A 15,217-nucleotide genomic window follows, 5' to 3' on the forward strand; every position below is an offset into this window, starting at 1 on the left:
AATCATCACAATCACTTTAAAACAGAGGGTCTGTGTGTTTTTGATGTTTTCAATAGTTTTGTCATACAAATTTAACTCCTCATAGATGACATTTTCTGTAAACTTTTTCAAACAACTAAGCACAGTGTAACCCAAGTAAATATTTGAAGAATTGTTCTTGCTTTGCCAACATGAATAAAAACCTTCTTTAAACATCTTTTCAAACCTGTACATTTTGAAAAAAAGTAAAAGTATAAAGAGATATTCAGACATGTTTTTAATGATAAAATAAAAAAATAAAAATGGGGTCGGGGAGATTTGAACGGTCGGGCGTGGACGACCAACAATTTTTTTATTTATGTGGCCTAATCTATTTTGTTTTTTTTACCAAAGCACCCTATATCTTTAGACAAAGGTTATTGAAAATGTGTCTGAATTGATTTAAATTATCCAACGACCGTTAATCAAATAAATGTTAATGCTGTATAAAAGGGACTCAAAGCGCAAGTCTGGTTTATGTTTATAATTAATTATAATAAGCACACAAGGTTTTAAAGGCAGTGGACACTATTGGTAATTACTCAAAATAATTATTGCTATAAAACCTTACTTGGTAATGAGTAATGGGGAGAGGTTGATAGTATAAAACGTTGTGAGAAATGGCTCCCTCTGAAGTCAGGTAGTTTTTGAGAAAGAAATAATTTTCCAGGAATTTGATTTCGAGACCTCAAGTTTAGAATTTGAGGTCTCGAAATCAAGCATCTGAAAGCCATAACCAAGTGCTACAATGGTGTTTGTTCTTTCATAGTTATCTCGCAACTTCGCCGACCAATCAAGCTCAAATTTTCACAGGTTTGTTATTTTATGCATATGTTGAGATGCACCAAGTGAGAGGACTGGTATTTGACAATTACCAATAGTGTCCACTGGCTTTATCCAGAAAACTATTGTAGGAACTCAGGAACGCACGAATCGATGAACCAAGTTGCCAAGAAACCCAAAACCCAAAACAAATAACATATACTTACAATTAAGCAGCATGCCAATCAAAGGAAGGGTTTGTGGGTTTTGGAATCGTTCGATTGTTTTGATATAAATGTACATAAAACTAACATGTGAAAATTTTATTTCAAATGATGGTTGCGTTTTTGAGACATCGCTGAACATCTGGAATGGTTATATACACGCAGGAATAATAGTCTGTTTTTCTCATATTCAAACTTTGGGGGTAACAACTGATATCTTTGTCCATTATAACATTACTTCAAAGTGAAATGGTTATCAAAATGTTTTATAATCGAAAGCTGTGGTATATATTTCAAAATAAACTAATTAATGAGTTAAAGGGTGATTATCAAACATAAATCTTCCCTTTAAGCACGACTCTCGTAGAGATTTTATAAATAATTCGATTAAAAAATAAGATATACTTACTATCACAATATTTACGTCAGCACCCATTGTGGTGGAAATTTCAATTAAAACTTGAATACCTGTATTTATTTTACACTGTTGTTTGCACAAGAGATGATTGGAGTTGTTCAAAAACAAAATGGTTTGGTCACTGGCGATTATAGGGTAAGCTGGTCAAATATAGATATTGAACTCGGTCAGGCGTGATGCCTCTGGAGGACTCCATATAAATATATAAAGTGCAGTTTAAACAAACATCTTAGTCTAGTAACAACATTGGTTTGATATTACCTCCACCACAGACCGATCCGAAGCTTTTAATCATAATTTATTCCAGTCTCAAGTGTGGCTCAAACTGGAGGAGGCGGTGTGTGTTTTGCTGGTGGGTGGGTTGGTTGGTTTGAATACTAAATAAACACATTTTCGTTGTATTTAATTTTATAAAACACACTGCAAACACGTAATCTTTCTTTAAAAACTAATGCGTATTACTATGCGGTTTGAATCTTTATTTAGTAAAGAATTCTTTTCAGGTATGAACCGCCACGAGAAATTTTGAGAAAAAAAAAAAAAACACATTGTATTTTTATGTTACCCTTTTCAAGAAAAAATCCCAATTTAGTTCTAACAGTGTTAATGACAAAGATGTGATGTAGAAAATGATATAATATTTTAATTTTAATCACAAATAATCGGTGTTGAAAATCGTTCCTAAAAAACACATTATATATATTTATAGTATTTCTTTAAACTGACAGAAACACACGAAGGGTATACATGAGTTTGTTATCAATTGATATTTTAAATTTAATACATATTTTTGTTTTGTCAACGCATCGACCCAGCTGATCAATTTAAATGATTATAAATATTTTCTACAAAAACCTCGAAAGAGGGGTTTGTGTTTTTGTGCCATGGGAGATATCTGTTTGCAACATTAGTATTTCAGATCATTTAAGATGTACCCTTTATAAACTCTCGACACCAGAACGATGTTTTCGTCACACTCTGAAAACTCCAGGATCCTTTTGCCTAGTCCCATTGTTAAATGTCGAAAATTACTATCTACACTTTGTGTGACGCACACATGAACTAAACATTAACAAATCTGTCAAAGTTTCAGCTCAATCAGTCATCGGAGTCACAGGGAAACTAGTGGGTGAGAAACAAACCCTTCATTTCTTGGCAAACGTAGCGATATCAAATCTCAATGTTTTACTCATCTCAATCAAAAATGTGTCATGAAAGAAAACTTTCACTTTGACCATCTCTTTATCATGTTAGATAAATTCGGTGAACATTTTCAATATTACCCACTGCAATGTAGTAATTTGAGTTTAAAGGCAGTGGCCACTATATATTGGTAATTTCTCAAAATAATTGTAAGCACAAAAAACTTACTTGGTAACAAGCAATGGAGAGTTGTTGATAGTATAAAACATTGTGAGAAACGTCTCCCTCTGAAGTAACATAGTTTTCGAGAAAGAAGTAATTTTCCACGAATTTGATTTTGAGACATCAGATTTACATTTTAAGGTCTCGAAATCAAGCACCTGAAAGCACACAACTTCGTGTGACAAGGGTGTTTTTTGTTTCATGGTTATCTCCGACGACCAATTGAGCTCAAATTTTCACGGTTTGTTGTTTCATGCATATCTTGAGACACCAAGTGAGAAGACTAGTCTTTGGTAATTACCAATAGTGTCCACTGTCTTTAAATCAAAAATGAAACAATGACATGAAGACATCTCTGTATAGCTACACTGACGTCAATTAATGGTGGGGGTAACTCATGTTCTGGTTGCTGAGTCATCGGGATTAGGGTTCGAATCCTGGTCATGACACTTGTGCCCCTGAGTAACACAACGATCGTGTGACCAGGGTTTTTTTGTCATTATTATCCCGCAACTTCGACGACCAATTGAGTTCAAATTTTGCCAGGTTTTGTTATTTTGTGCATATGTTGAGATACACCAATAATGAGAAGACTGGTCTTTGACAATTACCAATAGTGTCCAGTGTCTTTAAGATTAAACATGTATCATTTAAAATAAATACTCCAGATATACTGTGACCATAAGGTCATCCAGGGTCTTCTAAACTGGCTCTTCTAAGCTGATTCATTTGGATATAAAGTTGTCGCCTAATATTGCAACTTGTCTCCTAAGGGTCTCCTGAGGGGATGTTAAATACCTATTAGCCCAAATCTACAGGTCATTCATCATTACCCGCACTTTGTTTTTGACGGTTCGCTTCAAATTGCTCTTTAATGGTGATGTTTTATTCAAAGTGAATGTGACTCATATTAACGTGCCCTCTCACGTTGCCAAAACATGGTTCAAAGTGGCTGCACAAGCCCGGCTCAAAACGAAGCACTCACCCTGTACATGCAGCCCAAACTTTGTGCGTATGTGAGTCGAGCTCTAATCCTAAATGTAGCCTCACCTTGTACCTAAAACGCACTGGACACTATTGGTAATTACTCAAAATAATTGTTAGCATAAAACATCGTTGGTAACGAGCAATGGAAAGCTGTTGATGGTATGAAACATCGCGAGAAACGGCTCCCTCTGACGTAACTTGGTTTTTGAGAAAGAATTTATTTCTCACTTTTCTCTCATTTTTGAATTTGATTTTGAGACCTCAGAATTAAATTTTGAGGTATCGAATTCAAGTATCTGAAAACATACAACTTGTGCGATAGGGGTGATTTTTTCTTCCATCATTCTTTCGCAACTTCGACGACCCATTGAGTTCAAATTTTCACAGTTTTGTTATTTTGTGCACATGTTGAGATACACTTAGTGAGAAGACTGGTCTTTGACAATTACTAAATGGTGTACAGTGCCTTTAACCCAGTTTCTGCGCTTGCTTGCGCACTGGCCATCACAATAATTACGGTTCCCTTTCTTATTTGACGGACATGGTTGAAGACACCGCTTTAATTAAAGCCGGCTCTATTTGTAGCCCTCCTTTTACCTAAATGTATCCCCTACCTTGTACCCTTTTGTAGCCCGACTCGTGTAACTAAATGTATACCGGTGTCTAGCTACATTTTGGTACGAGTTTAAGTCCATATTACAATCTAAAGCTTTTTTGGTACGAGGTTGAGGTCACAGCACGGTCTCAAGCAATTTTGGTACGAGGTTGAGGTCTGATTACGGTCTTTAGCTATCTTTTGGTACGAGGTTGGTCACATTGCGGTCATTGCACTAGCTTGTACGAGGTTGAGGTCACATTGCGGTCACATGCTACATATTTTGGTACGAGGTTGAGATCACGTTGCGTTCTTTAGCTACATTTCGTGGCCGCACAAACGCCCCCCTCTCAAAAAAAGTGAAAAGTCACGAAAATTGAAGGCATCCAAAAATCACTCTTAAAATCAAGTCTGTGAAATGAGATTAAACGTCTTTGCAGGCCCAAATTTGGTGTAATTTGTAAGCTCATATTCTCAATACTCATCTTTTTCTTGAGCAAATAAACTACAGATATGAATTGTGGGAGGCACCTTTAGTTTTGTGCACATACATGCAGACCCATTGCTTGGTCTTAAACAATAGAATGCTTTCGTAGCAAAAACAACTGATGAATGAGTTATTAATGTGAAGGCTTTTGAAGTTTTTAATGTCATAAATTAAAGGAACACGTTGCCTTGGATCGGTCGAGTTGGTCTTTGAAAAACGTTTGTAACCGTTTTTAAAAAAATGCATATGGGTAGAAAGATGTTGTAAAAGTAGAATACAATGATCCACACAAACATGCCTCGAAATTGCGTGGTTTTCCTTTTACCTCGTCGACTAACACGTCGGCCATTTATGGGGGTCAAAATTTTGACTCCCATAAATGGCCGACGGTGATAGTTCGCACAGTAGAAGGAAAACCACGCAATTTGGAGGTAAACTTGTGTGGATCATTGTATGCTACTTTTAAAACATCTTGTCAACCATATGCATTATATATAAAACGGTTAAAAACGCTTTTGTTTTGACCAACTCGTCCGATCCAAGGCAACGTGTTCCTTAAATTAATCTGCGAGACCACTGTTTTACTTGCTACACGGACGGCATTTTTTTGTATGTATTGTCTTCCTCAGACAGGTGACATTTGAAAAATCCATACATAACTGATATTGTGTCAGTTGAGATTGCTATAAAGTATAGACGAATAAAAGTCTCCAGAAAAATATAATATCATTTTATAATCACACAAAAATGTCAAACTGAGCAATAGAAGTTGCTGCCTCAGGGCATACGAATCAAAACGCAGTGTAATGAATACTGTAAGTTATCGGTAATGTTGTTGGTGGCTTAAATGCACTTGACACCGTTGGTAATTACTCACTTATAATAATTGTTAGCATACAAACTTACTTGGTAACGAGTAACGGAGAGCTGTTGGGTATAAAAACTTTGTGTAAAACTTTGTGTTGGTATTATAATAAAAATACTTCACCTGTTCTGAAAGCACACAAAGTATTATGCAACAATGGTTATTCTTTCATTATTCCCTTGCAAATTCGATGACCAATTGGGGCCAAATTTTCACGGGTGTGTTATTTTATGCATACATTGGGAGTAAAAAATGATCATTTCGAACAATTTACAAAACGTGTCCAAGGGTGGATTTCACAAAGGTAGTCCTAACTTAGGACTAGTCCTAGGCAATGCTAAGAGATAGGACTGGTAATAAGTTAGGACCAGTAACTCATCCTCACTTAGGACTGGTCCTATCTCTTAGCATTGCCTAGGACTAGTCCTAAGTTAGGACTACCTTTGTGAAATCCAACCCAGTTTCTTTTAAATCGTGGCGAGTTTTTTTTCTCACGCCTTTTTGAGCTGCCATGAAACTCCCTCCTTGCCATTATTATAGAGACATTCCCGCGATTTTTCCAGCTCTAAACCCAAATAAAGGTTTACACTGCTCCTTATTTGGAATAGTTCCTGACAAGTTTTGAAGTCTGCCCGTCTTGGTCTGTTGACGACTCTCTCAGGTCAACGACCTGGCCCACCACACGTGGGCTCATCATTCCTACGTTGGTAATTGTCTGTAATTGCTTTATTTATGAAAATCCAAACCAAGGGCAAAAGTCTGTGTTTATTACATATCTGTTTGTCTCTCTCATTTAGAGTTTTCAATAAACGGTAATTCCACATGGAGTTGTTAGTCTTCACGTGTTTTTGTTTTCCTTCTAAACTCTCTAACGCCCTCGGGTGATTTGGCGATCTCAAACCCGCGAGCATAAACGTCATTGCCATTCTCTCGCTCTGTTGTGTACGGTTTCTTTGGGACCACAACAATTACTACATGAAATTAAATCCTATTATTTTATTTGCCCGGCAGGTCCGATCTACACCAGCAGTCGTAAATTCCTCTTCCTTTTTTTGAACACCAATAAGTTGAGAAAACAACCTGTAGACTCGTTAATAATGGATGCTTCCCATAAGCGCTCAGGTCCATCGGTGACGCTCGTGGTACTTCAACATTATTACTCCCTGGTCACTTGGCCATTTTATTTCATTCCTTCAAACCATCTCAGCTCCTTTGGGAGTTTATACAGCCTGTACAACAAATAATGCGCCCCTTAGCTGAATCAATCACACGAACCATCTATGCCATCACAGGTACCCTTTTACCCCTAGGTGAAGAGAAGCATCATCTTGCTCAAGGACACAATTAGTGTCATGACCTGGGTTCGAACCCACAACCGACTTAAACCACCAGGGGTGGATTTCACAAAGAGTTAAAACTAGTCTTAAGGCACTGGACACTATTGGTAATTACTCAAAATAATTATTAGCATAAAACCTTACTTGGTAACGAGTATTAGGGAGAGGTTGATAGTATAAAACATTATGATAAACGGTTCGTACTGAAGTAATGTAGTTTTCGAGACGAATTTGATTTAGAGACCTTAAGTTTAGAATTTGAGGTCTCGAAATCAAGCATCTGAAAGCACACAATTTCGTGTGACAGGGGTGGGTTTTTTCCGTTCATTATTATCACGCAACTTCGACGACCGATTGAGTTCAAAATTTCACAGGTTTGTTATTTTATGCATATGTTGCGATACACCAACTGTGAAGGAGGCTAGTCTTTGACAACCAATTGTGGCTAGTGTATATATCTTGAGATAGCACTTGACTAAGTTTGCAAGAACTCCTAAAGAGTCTTATAATATCACCAGTCCTATATTAGTATGTTAGGACTATCTATTTGAAACAGGACCCTTAAACTTGAATTCGACGCTCTAAACCACTCGGCCGAGACACTTTTAGCTCATTAAACTTGTTGATGTGTAATAATGCGAGTATGGCTCTGTGACCGTGCAGAGACTTTGTGCCGTGCCTACATTTTGCAGGAAACCTTTTACAGATGAGAACTGCGCACAACCGCGGGCAGCAAGCGTATGTTTTTTTTTAAATAGTAATGTAACTCTCATAAACGGAAAACATCTGAGTGGGGCCTACAGGGTCGGACAATGTCTGAAGTTCGCTCAGTCCGAAGATTTTGGCGGTCTGCTCATTAAACCTAAACCCCCAAATGACATTTTCATGAGCAGCATTTCTTTGTAGCGAAAGGTATAGTGGGAGTTAATTGTTGTGTGATATTGAACAAGATGGTATGGTGTTTACATTCTCGGAGCGATTGGCTTGAGCGTGCAATCAGAGAGACAGGTGAAACGGGTCCTCTTCCGTAATAAAGTAACGCACGGCACGGAGTGTACTAGTCTTGGTTCAAGAGGTTCTTATTGAGTTGGTCAACCTCATGGTTAATACCATGCGTTGTGATAGTTGAGTGATAGTGAACAACAAACCTCTTGAACTAAGACTAGGACTGTACACGTAATCACTACGTGTCTGATTTCATTAAATATGGAGTCTCCCTATGTAACCAGGTGTGAATAACCACTCTGGAGGTTTATATTGAGCTCATGTGAGTTGGCAATGAGTTGTTGTCAACGAACGAAGGAAGGAAATCTCTCGGTTTCAAAGTTTGATTAGGGATATTAAAATGTTGGATTGTGTGTGCGGGGGAGGCTAACATACAACATGTTTACACCTTAAGGCTTGCTGTTGTGTACAGGCTTTGCAGTAATAAACGTGGACTTGTATTCGTACAGATGTAAAACATTATTTAATTCAGAGCTGGAATCGATTTTGGCAGCCCTCGTACACAAAACCGGTGTGAAATTAATGCATAACGATTCAACTTAAAGGCAGCGAACTCTATTGGTCTGAAACTAATTGCTAGCATAACAAACTTACTTGGTAGCGAGCAATGCGGAGCTGTTGGTATAGTATACAACATTGTAAGAAACGGTTCCCTCTGAAGTAACGTAGTTTTCGAGAAAGAAGTTATTTTTTTAGAATTATAGATTTTGAGGTCTCGAAATCAAGCATCTGAAAGCACACAAATTCGTGTGACAAGGGTGTTTTTCTTCCATTATTATCTTCCAATAGTGTCTAGTGTCTTTAAAGTTTGAATAGTAGTGACTGTCAAGTGTCCGTATGAACAATCGAGACACCATCATCCGGGGGGGGGGTGCAGGGGACTCGAACCTCCCTCTCAGCCCAGAACGGTTGTACGGGTTGACACCTCTAGGACCCTGGTCGAATCCTAGCTTTGGTTTGTTAGAATCGCTTTCGATGATGTTAAAGTCACCTGGAAATAGAATTGTTTTTCTTTCAAACATAAGAGTAAATGCTTACGAACAATAAAACATTTTTTTTAGTAATTGTTTGTCACGATTTATATTTTTAAAAAATATATAAAAATGTTTGGGGGCTGACTCCGCCTACCCCTTTTGTGACGTCAATCGAGGCAGACTTTGCCCGCAATGCGTATAGTAAACACACGTGCAAAGTACATGTACGTCCAAGTCGTGAGTTGGTACATTTCAAAAAGTGTTTTTCTGCATTCAGCAGCAATACACCTGGTCGGCATTGCCGGAAAAAAACATTTTTTTTTTTTTTGAAACGTACAAAACTCACGACTTGGTCCGTACATGTACTTTCCACTCATCAAAACACATATATTAGTGACAAAAGCTTTATTTTGAAAAAATACCACTTCCAGGTGACTTTAATGTTTTTTTTTAATTTTTTTTATTTGCGGTTTGTGCTATTTTTCATTCTGTAGATTTGTTAGTATCAAATTCTATTTAACACTGACAACAGATGAAAACAGCAAGACCATTGTAAAGCAACATTTCAAGGACAAAATGTTGTTTTGGGGGTCAGGGAAAACTTAATGAAACATATTTCTTCCTCCATGTTGAAACAAACCAGTAAAGATGAAAGCATGACTGTGAGAACCACGTCATATGCTATAGGCTTTGGTTCAAAAGCGAGATTTTTAAAACGTGTTCTTTTGAAACAGTGGAAACAGTATCTCGCTTACAATTACTGTTGTCTGATAAGCAACATACTCAATAAAGAGGCAAGGTGAAAAGAACGGACTGTGAGAACCATGTCATGTGCTAAGGTTCGTAAAATAATGAAATACCTCAAACAATCAAATAAAAAAAGTCAGACTTTGCTAAAATCAGTAAAAGAAAACACTGCAGCAATAATTCAGATATATTCATAGCTTATTCGGTCTTTTGTGTTACTCCTGACGTCTGCCTTTTGTTGTAAATATCCTGTGTATAGCAATTTTGCTTGTGTGTATTTTGACGTTCGTTTGTTTTGTTTTGTAGCTATACCAAATATGAATTTTTTTCTCTTTCTGTATTTGTTGATTAGAGCTGTGTGTGTTGTCATCCCACAGTCTAAACCTATAACAAATTGTATGCAGGATTGTAAAGGTAGATGTCTTTTTTATTTTATTTGTTATTTGCTTCATGGAATTAATCCTGATCAAATAGAAATGTATTGTAATTTCTACGGTCGCGTGTTATGAGTTAAGTCGAAAGGGCAATTACTTGTTTATGTAATTTATGGCTACTCTTCATTTTATTGACATTTCGCGGGTAAAATATGTTTTTTTTTTTTTATGAATTTTTTATTTTGATGAAGTTAGAAATGCAGGTAGTCTTTATGAAACAGTGGCTCGTCGTGAAACTTCTGCGTTTTTATTGCTCTTATTTCAATTAATTTAATGGTTGTATTAAATTTTACCACACACAAAACACCTGACAACAATAGAGTGAAATTCGTTTTAAAAATACAGCCTATAAACATCGAAAAGTTTGATTTTACTTTTAACTATTTACATAAATATATTTACGAAGACGCAAAGAAGGGAAAAGCGGAAAGCCAATGCGGGCATGCAGCACGATTTCTTTATTCATTTAATTTAAAATCAAAGCAGCGTTTATTTCATCATATCATCATCGTTAATCATCATCATTATACCCCCCCCCCCCCCAAAAAAAAAAAAAAAAAACATTCAAAATATTTGAATAAGCCTTTTTTTTAGGTATGGCGAACGTGATATGAGTGTACTGTTTGTTATATATACAAACAAATATATCAAAAACCTTATAGTGCTGTGTTATATAGATGAATCAAACAAATAACATCTACAACATAATTTATTTATTTATTTGCATGTTTTGGGAGATGGGGGATGCATTGTTTATCTGAGCAATGAGAAAAGGTGTGGCGGACTGATACATATTTATTAAAATTTCTCATGAATTTTATTCTGCAGTTATGACTTGTTTTGACCCCTGGACCAAAGTCATGCGGCATGAAGCAATAAACTATATTTGCGCAAAATGACAGAAACCTACGGGAGCGTAGCGCCGACACATGAATAACTAAAAAACAAATCCCAAGTCCTGAGTTATTGTATACGTACATGAGTATCACGTACGTACACGATAAGAGCAGGAAACTGTTTAGGTTAAAGCCATTGGACCCTTTCGGTACAGAAAAAAAAAAAATCACAGATTTACAAATAATTTACAGGGTTTACAGAAGGTAATGGTGAAAGAGTTCTCTTGAAATATTAGTCCATGAAATGCTTTACTTTTTGAGAAAACGGTAAAACAATATAAATTCTCGTTAGCGAGAATTACGGATTTGTTATAAACACATGTCATGACACGGCGAAACGCGCGAAAAACAGGAGTTGGTTTTCCCGTTATTTTCTCCCGACTCCGATCTCCGATTGAGCCTAAATTTCCACAGGATTGTTATTTTATATATAAGTTGTGATACACGAAGTGTGGCACTTGGACAATACTGTTTACCGAAAGTGTATAATGGCTTTAACCCTAACACTTTTCACACTCCAGAGCAACTTACTGGGGCAAGTAAACTCTCAGGAAAATCCCGTGGGTTTTTAACTCCAGTGCCAACCCAACAACCGTTTTCACTATCCCAATTTGGTAACTCCCGGGAGTACTTTTTCTCAATATGCACGGTCGTCTCATGGAAGTACGAGTCACCCGGGAAATTCCCGAGAGTTTCTTGTTGTCAGAAAAGATCGACCAAAGTTCCCGGGAATTACCCGGGAAATAATTACAGTGTGAAAGGGGTCACGAACCTAGGGGTCACTGAGCCGTTTCTCACGGTCGGCTCTGACGCAGATGACCGCCGAATGCTCCTAAACTTTCTCTCATCATCAACCATGCTAACTGACGTTGATTATCATGTCAATCTAAACGGTATCCTTAATCAGGTAAATTACTGACTTGTCTTGTCATATCATTTACCCGTCTCAGCAGGTGAAGGATGAGTTGGTATGGCATAATGATTGACCTAGTTTGTCTATTTCAAACGAGGAAACTTTATCAGTGGGATTCGTTTCACAGATGCGGTCGTTCAAGTCCACAACATCATAAACTTTGGCTTAATAACTTTATGGCATTGATAAAAAAAGCCACTATACTTATTGATAAAACACTTGACCTCGCGATATAAAGCCAATGGTTTACCTAATAAATGTACAAATGCGTCATGAAGCCGAACGGCTGTTTAAGAGTTTTATCAAGTTCACAACATCATAAACTTGGGTTTTTTACATTTAATTACTGATCGAGAAATCATTTGACCTCGCGATGTCACGCCAATGATTTACCTAAAAATACGTACAACTGCGTCATGAAACAGAAAAAAACTATTTAAGTGGTCCACATCACAGACAAAAAATGCCCGCAGCTGGAAAAAATGTATAAGTGCCAGTGATGGATTTATTCCACTAGGAATTTCAAAGTGGGATCCATTTGTCCTTCAAGCTATCAAAAGCGACGTGTGTACTACTTTATTATTAACATAAAGGTAGAGTGAAAATATTGTTACAGTATCTCCGAAGGATAACCATTGTGTCTTGAGCCTGTAATATTTTCTTGGTCTTGCTTCTTCGTTTTCTTCATCCGGTGTCAGTATAGTGTTTTAAGAATGCACATCTGAGTAATTCCTTTCTGTTTCCGAGTGGAATTGTGAATAAAATGTACACCAAATACAAACAGCGATGTCACGTATAACCTTTTCTGAAGATATTGTGCTTTCTATTCGGCGTATACGCACTCTGGCTGGCGATAATAATTTATGGTAATTATTGAATGGAACTGTGGATCGCTGACTCTTCTTATTTATGCCTAAACAAAAGGGCAGGACGGGAGAGGCATCCTTCGTCTTAACAACTATGAGCAAATTGAGATGAAACTATTGGTTCCCGTCTTGATAATATTCATGTTCGTTTCAACAGAACGTTATTGTTTAGAAATAGTATTGTTCTTCCTGGTACCATGTAATGGAGAAGTCTCAGCAGCACTGTCAAATCTGTACTTACTTTGTCAAATTTTGCAAAAACTTAAAATCTCAGCTCAAAAATGTGCAGTAATGTAAGTAAAGTTATGCCATATTAGATGATGTAGTGTATGTTAACTAGTGATGTAGTAAATTGATGTGTTTGGTTGTTGTAGTGTCTGGCCGTAGCTACGGGAGCAAAAACTATTGCTTCACCCTATGCGGAAATGCTGTCCTGCTTTTGTGATTATTTATCCTGCCCCGATGTAAATTGTTGGTATTATTACTACTTTTCTGGTTTGCATAATTCATTTGTTATCATGTACCTCAATTTTACACGACTTACATGTATTTAAAGGCAGTGGACACTATTGGTAATTACTCAAAATAATTATTCGCATAAAACCTTTCTTGGTGACGAGTAATGGGGAGAGGTTGATGGTATAAAACATTGTGAGAAACGGCTCCCTCTGAAGTGGCATAGTTTTCGAGAAAGAAGTAATTTTCCACGAATTTGATTCCGAGACCTCAAGTTTAGAACTTGAGGTCTCGAAATCAACCATCTAAACGCACACAACTTCGTGTGACAAGGGTATTTTTTCTTTCATTATTATCTCAAGTTTTCACAGGTTTGTTATTTTATGCATATGTTGAGATACACCAACTATGAAGGCTAGTCCTTGACAATTACCAATAGTGTCCACTGCCTTTAAGCATGGCAACATTGAAACAAATGCAGTATCTAGTCTTTGCCTATATATTAGTCAACTAGCCTTTGTAGTCACGCATTCTTGATCTGAGCAGCCTATAGAGCGATGTCCTATGACGTCACAGTAGACATCTTGTATTTGCAATGAACGCAGTCATTCTTCATTCTCGATAAGAGCGGCCCAAATCTCTTAAGTGTGTTTTGTGTTTGTCTTTGTTATTTTCATTATCAACCGCATCCTCTCACGTTACACCTGAATTACTAGATCGTGGTGCCGTTGATATTGAAATAATGTCTGGCTTTAAACATGCTCGGCAAATCGTATTTCAAGGCGATACTTGGGCTCGTGAACTCGAACATATTTGGTGACAAACATCCATTATGGAGTATTGTTTTACAAGTACGTGGGAAGATGGAGAAGCGGGGCAGATCCCCCCACTCATGCACACATTCTCAAAATATGCAACCCTGTGGAGACATCTTTTTTTGTTCTTTCTATTGTTCCTGAGCTTAATATTTCCACATAGACTTTGTACACAAAATTCCTAAGGAGCACCCCGGTCTTTAGAACTCCCCTATGGGTCCTTTTATTTCATTCCCCCCCCCCTTCTTCAGAAGGTACCGAATATGAGGGAACACAAAATCAGCTTTCCAAATCATTCACAGTGTACGATAACCTTAATTACTACAAGGTGCTAAATAATTGGGTCTCAGAATTCATCTCTGCAATTAACCTATCTTTCTGTAAGTCTGTATACACCCAGCGCCTTGGGTACATTGCTTGGTAGATACATGTCCTATATAAGACTTAAATGCACTATGGGTAATTACTCAAAATAATTATTAGTATAAAACCTTACTCGGTGACGAGAAATGGGAGAAGTTGGTGGTATAAAACATTGTGGGAAACGGCTCCCTCTGAAGTGACATAGTTTTCGAGAAAAAAAGTAATTTTCCACGAGTTTGATTTCGAGACCTCATATTTAAAATTTGAGGTCTCGAAATCAACCATCTAAACGCAAACAACTTCGTGTGACAAGGGTGTTTTTTCTTTCATTATTATCTTGCAACTTCGACGACCAATTGAGCTCAAATTTTAACAGGTTTGTTATTTGATGCATATTATGTTGAGATACACAAAGTGAAAAGACTGTTTTTTGACAATTACCAATAGTGTCGAGTGTCTTTAAATATTATATTGAACTGAAGGTTTTATATAGTCTTATTTAGAGGCGTTGTTTGTTTCAAAGCATCTCTGGGCATTGCATTTACGTGTTGAAAAAAAAAGGAAAAACAACACAACCATGAGAAAATAACGCAACAAACAGAGAAGACGACACCAGACACAGTCTTGATCAAACCCAATAGATAGCGAGTAATACTCGTGAACGCCTGGGGCGTTTGTCTTCTTCAACTC

This window comes from Asterias amurensis, chromosome 4, assembly GCF_032118995.1.
Source record: "Asterias amurensis chromosome 4, ASM3211899v1".
Taxonomy (NCBI): domain Eukaryota; kingdom Metazoa; phylum Echinodermata; class Asteroidea; order Forcipulatida; family Asteriidae; genus Asterias; species Asterias amurensis.